This window comes from Triticum urartu, chromosome 2A, assembly GCF_056163025.1.
Source record: "Triticum urartu cultivar PI428250 chromosome 2A, HENAU_Tu73, whole genome shotgun sequence".
Classification (NCBI taxonomy): domain Eukaryota; kingdom Viridiplantae; phylum Streptophyta; class Magnoliopsida; order Poales; family Poaceae; genus Triticum; species Triticum urartu.
In genome coordinates, this window is record NC_141874.1 from 122,464,359 (window position 1) to 122,476,436 (window position 12,078).

Consider the following 12,078-nt stretch of genomic DNA (forward strand, 5'->3'; position numbering starts at 1 on the left):
CGATAGACCTAAGGGTGCAATTGACGGCAAATAGATTGGTCGAGAATAAGCTCATGTTTAAAATGACGTGTGAGCCAGAAAGATAATTTAAAAGCATCCATAATGCAAGCAGACAAATATTGCAGAGCAATAAGCTACTAAGGATTTTTGGAGGATCGGATAGTATTTCGAAGACCATTGTGAAACACATGAACAACTGGGGATGAGCAGATACTCAATAAGGGCGAGAAATTATCCGTACGGGTATCCAGGTGGCAAGGAACTGCAAGGCAGTAGGCACAAAATATTCTCAAAACAATAGAGAGGATTTCAGGGTATCTTGTAATAACAAGACCAACTGGGAATAAAAGTAAGAACGGTAAGTGTATGTATTTATCCATAGGGATATTTCGGTGGTAGGGAATTGCAAAAGCAACGGGCACAAAGTCTCAAAAGAGTATCGGAGAGTAACTTCGAAATCTTCTGGTGCAGTCGGCAATCATCTGGACTGAAGGGGCTCTCCGGGAGAGTGTTTTAGAGAACCTAAAGTTAGATTTTAAAAATCATTTAACCCGAATAGAAGAGAGATCAGAGTCCCAGAATATAGATGAGGAGTAAAAGATCCTAATACCACCCAATGGCGACGTGGGCCCGTAAGGCGCACAGCCATGTTAGTAAAACCTTTTAGTGTCTAGACTCGACTTCGGCCAAGGAGTGTGGAAGGGGGATTCTTACAGGCAGTCGGCTCTGATACCAACTTGTGACGCCCCTGATTCAATCGTACACTAATCATACACGCAAACGTGTACGATCAAGATCAGGGACTCACGGGAAGATATCACAACACAACTCTACAAATAAAATAAGTCATGCAAGCATCATATTACAAGCCAGGGGCCTCGAGGGCTCGAATACAAGAGATCGATCATAGACGAGTCAGCGGAAGCAACAATATCTGAGTACAGACATAAGTTAAACAAGTTTGCCTTAAGAAGGCTAGCATAAATTGGGATACAGATCGAAAGAGGCGCAGGCCTCCTGTCTGGGATCCTCCTAAACTACTCCTGGTCGCCGTCAGCGGGCTGCACGTAGTAATAGGCACCTCCCGAGTAGTAGTAGTCGTCATCGACGGTGGCATCTGGCTCCTGGGCTCCATCGTCTGGTTGCAGCAATCGGATATAGGAAAGGGGAAAGGGGGAAGAAAAGCAACCGTGAGTACTCATCCAAAGTACTCGCAAGCAAGGAGCTACACTACATATGTATGCATTGGTATCAAATGGAATAAGGGTATCATATGTGGACTGAACTGTAGAATGCCGGAATAAGAGGGGGATAGCTAGTCCTTTCGAAGACTACGCTTCTGGTAACCTCCATCTTGCAGCAGGAGAAGAGAGTAGGTGGTAAGTTCACCAAGTAGCATCGCATAGCATAATCCTAACCAACGATCCTCCCCTCGTCGCCCTGTGAGAGAGCGACCACCGGTTGTATCTGGCACTTGGAAGGGTGTGTTTTATTAAGTATCCGGTTCTAGTTGTCATAAGGTCAAGGTACAACTCCAAGTCGTCCTGTTACCGAAGATCACGGCTATTCGAATAGTTTAACTTCCCTGCAGGGGTGCACCACATAACCCAACACGCTCGATCCCATTTGGACGGACACACTTTCCTGGGTCATGCCCGGCCTTGGAAGATCAACATGTCGCAGCCCCACCTAGACCAACAGAGAGGTCAGCACGCCGGTCTAAACCTAAGCGCCCAGGGGTCTGGGCCCATCGCCCTTAGCACACCTGCACGTTGTGTGGGCGGCCAAAAGCAGACCTAGCCTAGCAGGCGTTCCAGTCCAATCCGGCGCGCGCCGCTCAGTTGCTGACGTCACGAAGGCTTCGGCTGATACCACAACGTCGAGTGCCCATAACTGTCCCCGCGTAGATGGTTAGTGCGTATAGGCCAGTAGCCAGACTCAGATCAAATACCAAGATCTCGTTAAACGTGTTATTTTGAAATAACCGCGAAGGCCGACCAGGGCCAGGCCCACCTCTCTCCTAGGTGGTCTCAACCTGCCCTGTCGCTTCGCCACAAAGATCCACTCAGAGGGCCGTCGGGACAAACGTCCTTTCGGACCCAATCCGTGGATCACTCGCGGGTACTCCTACGAGCCGACCCGTCTTTAGTCACCTCAAGTATCATATATAAAGTATATAGTATATACCCGTGATCACCTCCCGAGTGATCACGGCCCGATAGTATAGCATGACAGACGGACAAGAATGAAGGGTCACTGATGATAAACTAGCATCCTATACTAAGCATTAGGATTGCAGGTAAAGGTAACAACAGTTGTAGCAACAATGACAGGCTATGCATCACGATAGGATTAACGGAAAGCAGTAACATGCTACACTACTCTAATGCAAGCAGTATAGAGGAGAGTAGGCGATATCTGGTGATCAAGGGGGGCTTGCCTGGTTGTTCTGGCAAGAGAGAGGGGTCGTCAACACCGTAGTCGTACTGGGTAGCAGCGGCGTCGGTCTCGATGTCTAGCGAGAGAAGAGGGGGAAGAAACAATAAATATAATGCAAACAAATGCATGACGATGCATGACATGACAAAGCGTGATGCTAGGTGTGCCCTAACGCGGTACGAGGTGGTACTGGTGAAGGGGGGAAACATCCAGGAAAGTATTCCCGGTGCTTCGCGTTTTCAGACAGATGAACCGGAGGGGGAAAGTTGCGTGTTCGGTATGCTAGGGAGGCGTGGCGGACGAACGGGTTGCGTATCCGGGTTCGTCTTGTCGTTCTGAGCAACTTTCATGTACAAAGTTTTTTCATCCGAGCTACGGTTTATTTTATATTAATTTTTAAAGTTTTAATTCATTTTCTAAAATTATCAGATTATTTTAATTCGAAATAAATGTGAATCTCTAGGTGCACCCAGCTCTGGGTACACATAAGTGTACCAGAGGGGCTGCCATGTGGGTCCAAGGGGTCCCAGTTGACCAGTCAAACTTTGACTGGTCAACAGGGGGTGGGGCCCCCTTGTCATGCACTGTTTTACTAACCTAACAGATTAAAAGACTAATTAGGTTATTAGGTTAACTAACACAGGTTAATTAAGTTAATTAGCTAACTAAACAGGATTAATTAAGTTAATTATTTAGATAATTAATTAATTAATTTTATTATTAATTTATTATTATTATTTATTTTGTTCTGGGCGTGGGCCCCGTTCGTCATAGGGCCAAAGGCCAAAGCGAGCGCAGGTGCTAGCAGGTTACAAGCGTAGGGGCGCTGCGGGTGCGCGGGTGCTTTGCCCGGGAGGGCGCTGTGGAGCGGCTGGCGAGACCGAGTGCCGGCGCTCCGGCGTGGAGCTCCGGCGGGCCGCCACCGGGCGGAGCAGCAGGGGAGTAGTGCAGGGGCGCGACGAGGGGCTGGAGGAGCACAACCACTGCAGCAGCAGCGATCGCGAGCTCCGACAAGGGAGCGGAGGGCCGTGGTGGAGGGCGCGCGGCGAGCACGGCTGCGAGTGGCAGCACAGCAAGACGGGGTGAGCGTGGGCGGTGCACATGCGCGATGGACGGGTAACGGGCGCGCGACGCGGGCGCGAACAGCGCAAGGCCGATGTCGGGCGCGTCCGCACGGTGAGGCAGGGGGCGCGAGCGCGGCGCTGCGTGCGCACGGGGAGGGGGCCGCGGAGGCGGTGACCACGGCCGCGAGCGAGGCACGTGCGCGGTGAGGGGGGGTCAACGACAGGAGAGAGGGAGTGAGGAGGGGAGGCGGCGGCTCACAGGGGTGCTGCAAGGGTTCGGGCAGTGGGGGAACGAGGAGGTGGACGGGGATGACGCGCGTAGACGGGGAAGTCCGGCGGCGTCCGGGACGGCTTCGGGCGACGGAGTCGGGGTCGAGGCGGCGATGGCGGGGCGGCGCCGGGAGGAAGCAGAGGCGCCAGGAGGTCGGTCGGGGAGGAGGGTTGAGGAGGTGGTGTGGGGAGGCGACGAGGAGGCGCCGGCGGAGACGGGCGGTGCCTACCAGCGACGGGGCGTAGGGATGAGGCGGCGGTGTCGGGGCGCCGTTTCCCCCGATCCAGATTGGGGAGCGAGGGAGACGCGCGGGGTGGGACGAGTGGGGGAGTGGGGGAGTGGGGTGCGCTAGGGTTTGGGTTCGGTCGCCCAGGGGAGTTAACGGAGTGGGGTGGGCCGGCTAGGTTAGAGGGCTGGCCGGCTTGGCCGTTTGGCCCTGTTGGCCGGGGGGTTTCATTTTTTTTGTTTTTTTACTACTTTTCTATTCTTTTTGGTTTATCTACTTTTTACTGTTTTACTTTATTTCCAATTATTTTAGTTTTAGTAAAATATACACTTTGCTTCAAATATAATGTTTCAAAGTAACCCACTACCCTAAAAAGTTTCACCTCAAAATAAAATAGTTTATGATTTTATAAAATATCAAAGGCACTTATTTAATCGTTTCAACTGCTGTTTTAATCATTTTAGAGTATTAAAACATTTTATAAAAGTGGTGTTTCCTCACCACAATTAACTTTGCATTACTTGGCACAACCCAGACATTTTAGTTTTAAAGTTTGAAAACTTTTGTTGTTTGCCTTTAATTCAATTTTGAATTTGAATCGGTTTTGAACTAACACGAGATTAACAACAGTAACCATGGTGACGTGGCATCGTTAACGTGGGATTACTGTAGCCTAATTATTCGTGCGTCACACTATTGTGCCTACTTTTGCCTATTTGCAGTTACATCCTCTATATGCAACTAGGGGAGGGGGAGACCCTTTTGTGCCATTTGTAAGTCCACCACCGACATACATCTGGGTCCGGCCTATTTTTCATCATAGTTGCAACTCCATCGACATGCAACTTTGGGGGCAACAGTTTTTCTGCCAAGTTGCATGTTCACCCCTGACATGCAACCTGGCCCGACATATATTTTTGTCCCTATTACAAGTACATCCTCGACACATAACTAGAGGCCCATCCATCTTATTCGAGTTGCAATTCAACCTCCAACATGCAAATGGACCGGCTTTTTTCCAATTGCAAATCTATCCTCGACACGCAACTCAGGGGAGGCGACCCATTTTTGTCCCAGTTGCAAATTCATCATCGACTAGCAACTTGTATCATAGTTTTATATAGTAGTCTCAGATACAAGTCCACTCTCGACTCGCAACTAGGCCTGTAGTTTATTTTATCCTAGTTGCAAGCCCACCCTTCACTCACAACCGGGCATGTGTTTTGTTTTTCATCCCAGTTGCAATTGCATTGTTGACTCGCAATTGTGATTGTAGTTTGTAGTTTGTAGCATCCCAGTTGCAAGTCGGCCCTTGACTCACAATTGGCTCATAGTTTCATAGTTGTCGCAGTTGCAAGTCCACCTTCGACTCGCAACTAGGCTCATAGTTCTCCCAGTTGCAAGCCCACCCTCGACTCGCATCTAGGTATGTGTTTTGCTTTTCAACCCAGTTGCAAGTCCACCCTCGACTCATAGTTGGGACCATAGTATGTTTCATCCAAGTTGCAAGTCAACCCTTGACTCGCAACTGGTCTCGTTGTTTCATAGTTTTCTTAAATGCAAGTCCATCCTCGACTCGCACATTGGATCATAGTTTTATTGTTGTCCCGGTTGCAAGTCCACCCTCGGCTCTCAATTGGGCACATAGTTTGTTGTTGTCCTACTTGCAAGTCCACCCTCGACTCGCGACTGGGCATGTGATTTGGTTTTGATTTTCAATTGCAAGTCCACTCTCAACTCGCGACTCGGTGTCACGTTTGATATACGTGTCTAAGTTACAAGTCCACCCTCGACTCATAACTAGTCATGTAGTTTGTTTTATCCCAGGTTCAAGCCCACCCCGACTCACAACTAGGCTTGTGTTTTTGTCTTCCATCCTAGTTGCAAGTCCGCCCTTGACTCGCAACTAGAACCATAATTTGTTTTATCCAAGTTGCAAGTCGAACCTTGACTCACAATTGGTCTCATAATTTGTAGTTGTCCCAGTTGTAAGTCCACCCCAACTCGATACTCAACTCGTAGTTCTACCAATTGCAAGCCCACCCTTGGCTCACAACTAGGCTTGTGCTTTGTTTTTTAGCAGTAACTTGCCTCGAGCCCTATCTAGTTTCATGTTGTACCCCAACACATAAACCCACACGACCCAGTTGCATGTCCAACCCAAACATGCAACTCATGCCCGACATAGTTGCATGTCCATTTTCGGCATGCAACTCGTTCCCAACCCAGTACACCTATATAGTTGTATTTTTTTGGGGAAATACATGTCAACTTTTGCAATACGCATTGTATATTTTTCTATATACATAGGAAACATTTTTCTAACACACATTGAACATTATTTTTAAATACATGATGAATATTATTTTCAAATACAGGCCCGGGCATTTTTTAGAATACAAGGTAAACATTTTTCAAATTCCTGGTGATCATTTTTCAAAATGGTATGAGACTTTTCAAAAAAAATTACACAAACATTTTTTTAAGATTGCATAAAACAATTTTTCAAGAAAATGTCGTAATTTTTTTTGAAATGCATGATGTTTCATTTAAAAAGTTGTCACGAACATTTCTTTGGATGCTATGATTTTTTCATGGTACAATACATTTTTTAAACATCACAGATATCCTTTTTAAATGCATGAACATTTTCAAATGTTAGCATTTTTAAATGGTGCAAGCAATTTTTGTTATTGAAATTTATGATTAAAAAATTAAATTTATTCATGCTTTTGAAAAAAGGTTTGGAATTTTTAAAAGTGCCCCCACTTTAAAATTGCTCGGGGATTTTCAAAAATTGTTCAATTTTTTAAAATTTGTCCGTGAAGAAATTGTTCGGAATACCAAATTGTGTTCTTATTTTTCAAAAATAAATTGGGAATTATAAATTCTATTCACATTAAAAAAGACTTTTGAAATTTTAAAACTGTTTGTGTTTGCAAAAATATTGTATATTTCAAAATTGTGAACAATTTATGGAAAAAGGTTTCAAAAAATTTCTAAAATGTCTTCTAATATCGACGCTGTACTATGTACTTAAATATTTGCCGTTACTTAGTTATCACCGTTAGCTATCGGGTGGAGTGATAGTTGCCACTGTTGCTCTGTACGTGGTCCTGAGTTGTGAGTTCAATTCATGAGCGGCACAGTGTGTGATAATTTCCGCTGATGTCATAATTTAGATATTATCTCACATCTAGATGTAATATAGTGAAATCCTTAATACAAATAACTACTTTTTATTTTCGTGGAAAGCGACACATTATTATGATACAACTCAACATTTTTTTTACCGATTTGGCCCCCCTATACTAGTGATTTTACCGATTGTTTTACCGATGGGGGGCAAATCGGTAAAAAAAACGTACATGTTGGGCTTATTTTACCGATTTTTTTACCGACATTATCTTTGCACACAATGTGAGATAAAACAAGATGGTCATGAAGGCACTAGTCACTAGTGTTAGCTAGCTAGCAACCGAACTACTTAAGCCTAAAGCTGAAGGCCCCTTCCATCCTAGCCAGCTCGTTTCTTCTTCTTCCAGTCTTTGCTGTAGCTCTGCACATCGGTGGCCAAATGGCGGCACGAGGTTTAGAGGCCGGAGGACTCCGAGGCAGTAGGGGCTAGGAGGCGGTTAGCGCCAACAATATGGGCAGACGGCCGTCCTATGCTCTGCTCCATAGCTTATTCCGCCCTTGATGACGACATCTACGTCTGCATGCTAAAAATCGGAGTAGTGTAACGATTTCGTTAATGCTCTACTACTTACTGTTGTCATTCATTCTTGGTGAAACCTTCCTATAAAAAGACTTGCAAGTTTCAGCACTGATCATCCATACGCTCGATTCCATGGGTCCTTTACAAGCTCTGAGCTTGCTCCTACTTGCCTCACTAGCCAACTCGGTGGCGCCGCCACCGTCCGGCTACCGCTCCACGCTCACCTACATTGACTCCAAACTCGGCTTCACCAAGGCGCAGCTGATGCGCCGAGCCGTGCACAGAAGCCGCCTCCGAGCGGCCACGACGCTACCGGGTTATTCCACGACGTCTTCCATGTCGAGCACCGGGCCAAGGCTCCGCTCGGGCCAGGCCGAGTACCTCATGGAGCTCGCCATCGGGACGCCGCCGGTGCCGTTCGTCGCCCTCGTCGACACCGGCAGCGACCTTACCTGGACGCAGTGCCAGCCGTGCAAGCTCTGCTTCCCGCAGGACACGCCCGTCTACGATCCGACCACCTCCTCCAGCTTCTCCCCTGTGCCCTGCTCCAGCGCCACGTGCCTGCCCATATGGAGCCGCAACTGCACCCCTTCCGCGCTCTGCAGGTACCGCTACGCGTACGGCGACGGCGCCTACTCGGCTGGCGGCCTGGGCACGGAGACGCTCACCTTCGGCTCTAGCACTCCCGGCGAAGCACCGGCCGCCTCCGCCGGAGGCGTCGCGTTCGGCTGCGGCACGGACAACGGGGGCGACTCGTACAACTCCACCGGGACGGTCGGCCTCGGCCGCGGGAGCCTGTCCCTCGTGGCGCAGCTAGGGGTCGGCAAGTTCAGCTACTGCCTCACCGACTTCTTCAACACCAGCCTGGGCAGCCCGGTCCTGTTCGGCTCCGTCGCGGAGCTGGCTACCAGTGGCGACGCTGCCGTGCAGTCGACGCCCCTACTGCAGAGCCCGCAGAGCCCGTCCCGGTACTACGTCTCCCTCGAGGGCATATCGCTCGGCGACACCCGCCTGCCGATCCCGAACCAGACGTTCGCGCTGCGCGCCGACGGCACCGGCGGGATGATCGTGGACTCCGGCACCATCTTCACGATCCTCGTAGAAAGTGCTTTCAGGGTGGTCGCCAACCACGTGGCCGAGGTGCTCGGCCAGCCGGCGGTGAACGCCACGAGCCTGGACAACCCCTGCTTCCCGGCTCCCGCCGGTGAGCGGCAGCTCCCGGCCATGCCGGACATGGTGCTGCACTTCGCCGGCGGTGCGGATATGACGCTGCACAGGGACAACTACATGTCTTTCGACGGAGAGGACTCGTCGTTCTGCTTAAACATTGCTGGGGCGACGTCGACTTCGACTTCAGTGCTCGGCAATTTCCAGCAGCAGAACATACATTTGCTGTTTGACATCACCGTAGGGCAAATGTCATTTGTCCCCACCGACTGTAGTAAGCTCTGAGGTCTGAAGGTTACTATGTACCTATTCCCTCCGTTTTAAATTACTCGTCGCAGAAATGGATGTATCTAGAACTAAAATACATCTAGATACATCCATACCTGCGACAAGTAATTCGGAACGGAGGGAGTACTTTCTTGTGGGTGTCCAAGCAATTGTTGGTTGATGTGAGTTGTTCTAAGTTATAACAATACGAGTTATCCATGTTCATTGCCCTGTTGTCGGGAGGACAGTTGGCATTTTCAGTAAGAGGAATCGACACAATTATAAGAATTGTAGCATCGTTTACAAGCATGGGGATGAGGCCCTCGGGGGCAGAGTCCATCCAGTGATTAGGAAGAGAATCTAGCTAATTTAGGCTGATTGTAATGGTGGTATCATAACTAGTATCATGCATGCCAACTAGGTAATTTTGATGAGGTGGCATAGCATTAAATGAAGAAAAAGAGGGTGTAGTATCATATCATGATACCGTATCATAATAAATGTTATACTACTTTGTGTCATGCATGGCAATAAATAAAGTACTACATGATACTAATATATGATACTATGCATTAGGGAGGTGGTATTATACACTAGTATCATATGCATGATAATAGTATATGATACTCCACATTACAACCAGCCTTAGGTTAGTCATAGTGGGAGTAACTTAGCTAGTAACATAGCGCACTCCAAAAAAATTGTTGCTTATGTGGCAAGTAATTAATGAGAGGTGGTAACATAATATGTTACTGTAACATAGCGCTTTTCAAGACACGATGAGTCTACAAGCTAATAAATGAAGCAATCTAAGATAATACTATTATGTTACTTTGCATTATGAAGATAGTAACTTAGGCTAGTGTCATATACATGACACTAGTCTAAATTACTCCCCACTATGACCAGCCTTAGCTAGTTCATGAGCTACTTGATTACTCTCCCTATTACAGTGATCAGAGATGACATGCGTAAACTCTGAAGACATGAATTAGTAGTATGAATTAGCAAAGTCATGGAGCTTGACTTTAAGAAATAAAAGGTTATTTATGTTGTTATTTTGGTCAATTAAGCATTGCACATGTGATGAAATCAGTAGGTGGCATGTTCCTGATTCGGCCCCTCCAACATGGGAGCAAAACTAGAATCACAAGGGAAAATAGCAAAGCACTCCATGTCGTGGTTCCAAGTCTAACAGTAGTGTAGGGGGGTAAGTATGGAGAGGCAAGATCTTAGCTATGGAGGAGTTGTAAGAACGCAAGGTTTACGAGTTCAGGCCCTTCTCGAAGGAAGTAATAGCCCTACGTCTCGGAGCCCGGAGGCGGTCGACTGGATTATGAGAGTATGAATTATAGGGGTGCGAACCCTTGTCTCGGAGGAGGGGGGTGGCTTATATAGAGTGCGCCAGGACCCCAGCCGGCCCATGTTACAAAGGGTTCAATGTACATTAAGGCAGGGCGTTACTGGTAACGCTAGTAATAAAGTGCTATGATGACCATAAAAGCTACTTAATAACCGACCGTTAGCATGCGGAGTGCCTTTAGGCCACCTAACCGTCGAGTGGCTTGGTCTTGGTCGAGTGATTGCTTCTTGGTCGAGTATCTTCAAGTCTGTCGAGTGAGACGCCTTCAAGTCGATTGAAAGATGATTTCTTCTGGAGATGTCCTTGGGTAGGTCAGTTTGGACAGCTCCATGACCCTACCCTAGGTACACAGCTTCATCATTAGCCCCCGAATGGATCGAGGTTTGAGTGGGACAGGGTTTGAGCATTTTTCCGACTCGTTTTTCATGCCGCGAGCATACCTTGTTTCGGGTCAATGAATCCGAGTGTTGACAACGGCTTCCTTTCCAGTCGCCTTGATCCATTCTTAATTCTTCGTCGAGTGAGTTTCTTTACTCGAAAGGCTCCGAGTGACGGTGCGGAGGAGATCTTTGGTTTGACAAGTTGTTCTGCTGTCCACGGATTTCGTGGGATCCGAATTTTGGGAAGCGCGCGGGACAGGGGAGGCCGCAGTAATCGGATGGGATAGAGCGGAGCCGCCTCGATTCCCGCGTCACCATTTTCGCCACGTATCGCGCGCGCGATTGTTACGGGATTTGACAGAGCCGCCTGGGCCTACCCGTCAGCCACTCGGAAGCGGCCTCATATAAGGCGTTGGACCGGAGTCTCCCGAACAGTGCGTTCCCATTACCTCTTCTCCTCTCCACGCCCCTCCGCTGCGCTCGCTCTCGCCCCAGCACCACCGCTCCGTACGCGTCTCGCCGGTGACAATGGGGAAGGAGAGGACGGCGGCTCTGGAGCGGGCAAAGAAGGCGACTGCGAGGTCGAAGGGGAAGGCGACCAGCTGGGGCGGATCTTCCTCGCAAACCGGCCTGCCGAAGGGCTGGATCCACTCGAGGATCACCCAAGAAGACCTCGACGACCTGGCCGAAGGGGGGCTGATCCCCTATGACACGGCGCGGCTTCCGGGGAAGGAATCTGAGCCGCAACCTCGGGAGGGTGAGCGTGTTCTTCTTGCCACCCACGTCGACTGTGGATTTTCCTTGCCTCCTCACCCTTTCTTTCGAGGGTTTCTGAACTTCTTTGGGGCACAACTCCACCACTTTACTCCCAATACAATCGTTTATCTCGCCGCTTTCATTTCTTTGTGTGAGAACTTCCTGGGTTGCCGGCCTCACTGGGGTCTTTTCAAGCACATTTTCACTTGTCGCTTCTAGACGGTGAAAAAGGCTAACCCGAGTGACGAGAGGACGCAAGTGATTCAGATGTGTGGGGGTCTTGGTATCCAGATGAGAGGGAAAAGTTCTTTTCCGGCCATGATTCTTCCCGACTCAGTCCGGGATGGTAGTCGACCTGGTTTTACTGTAAGGACCAGTCGACGCCAGGGCAGTCGACTGGCCTCCCTTCCTTTACCATGGACCGAGT

The 12,078-nt window shown here is 48.7% G+C and overlaps 1 pseudogene; it reads left to right on the forward strand.

Annotated features, from left to right (window-relative positions):
* Nucleotides 1–7,850: 7,850 nt before the first annotated feature.
* On the forward strand, nt 7,851–9,170 carry LOC125541226 (aspartic proteinase nepenthesin-1 pseudogene; annotated as a pseudogene).
* The last annotated feature ends 2,908 nt before the right edge of the window (nt 9,171–12,078 follow it).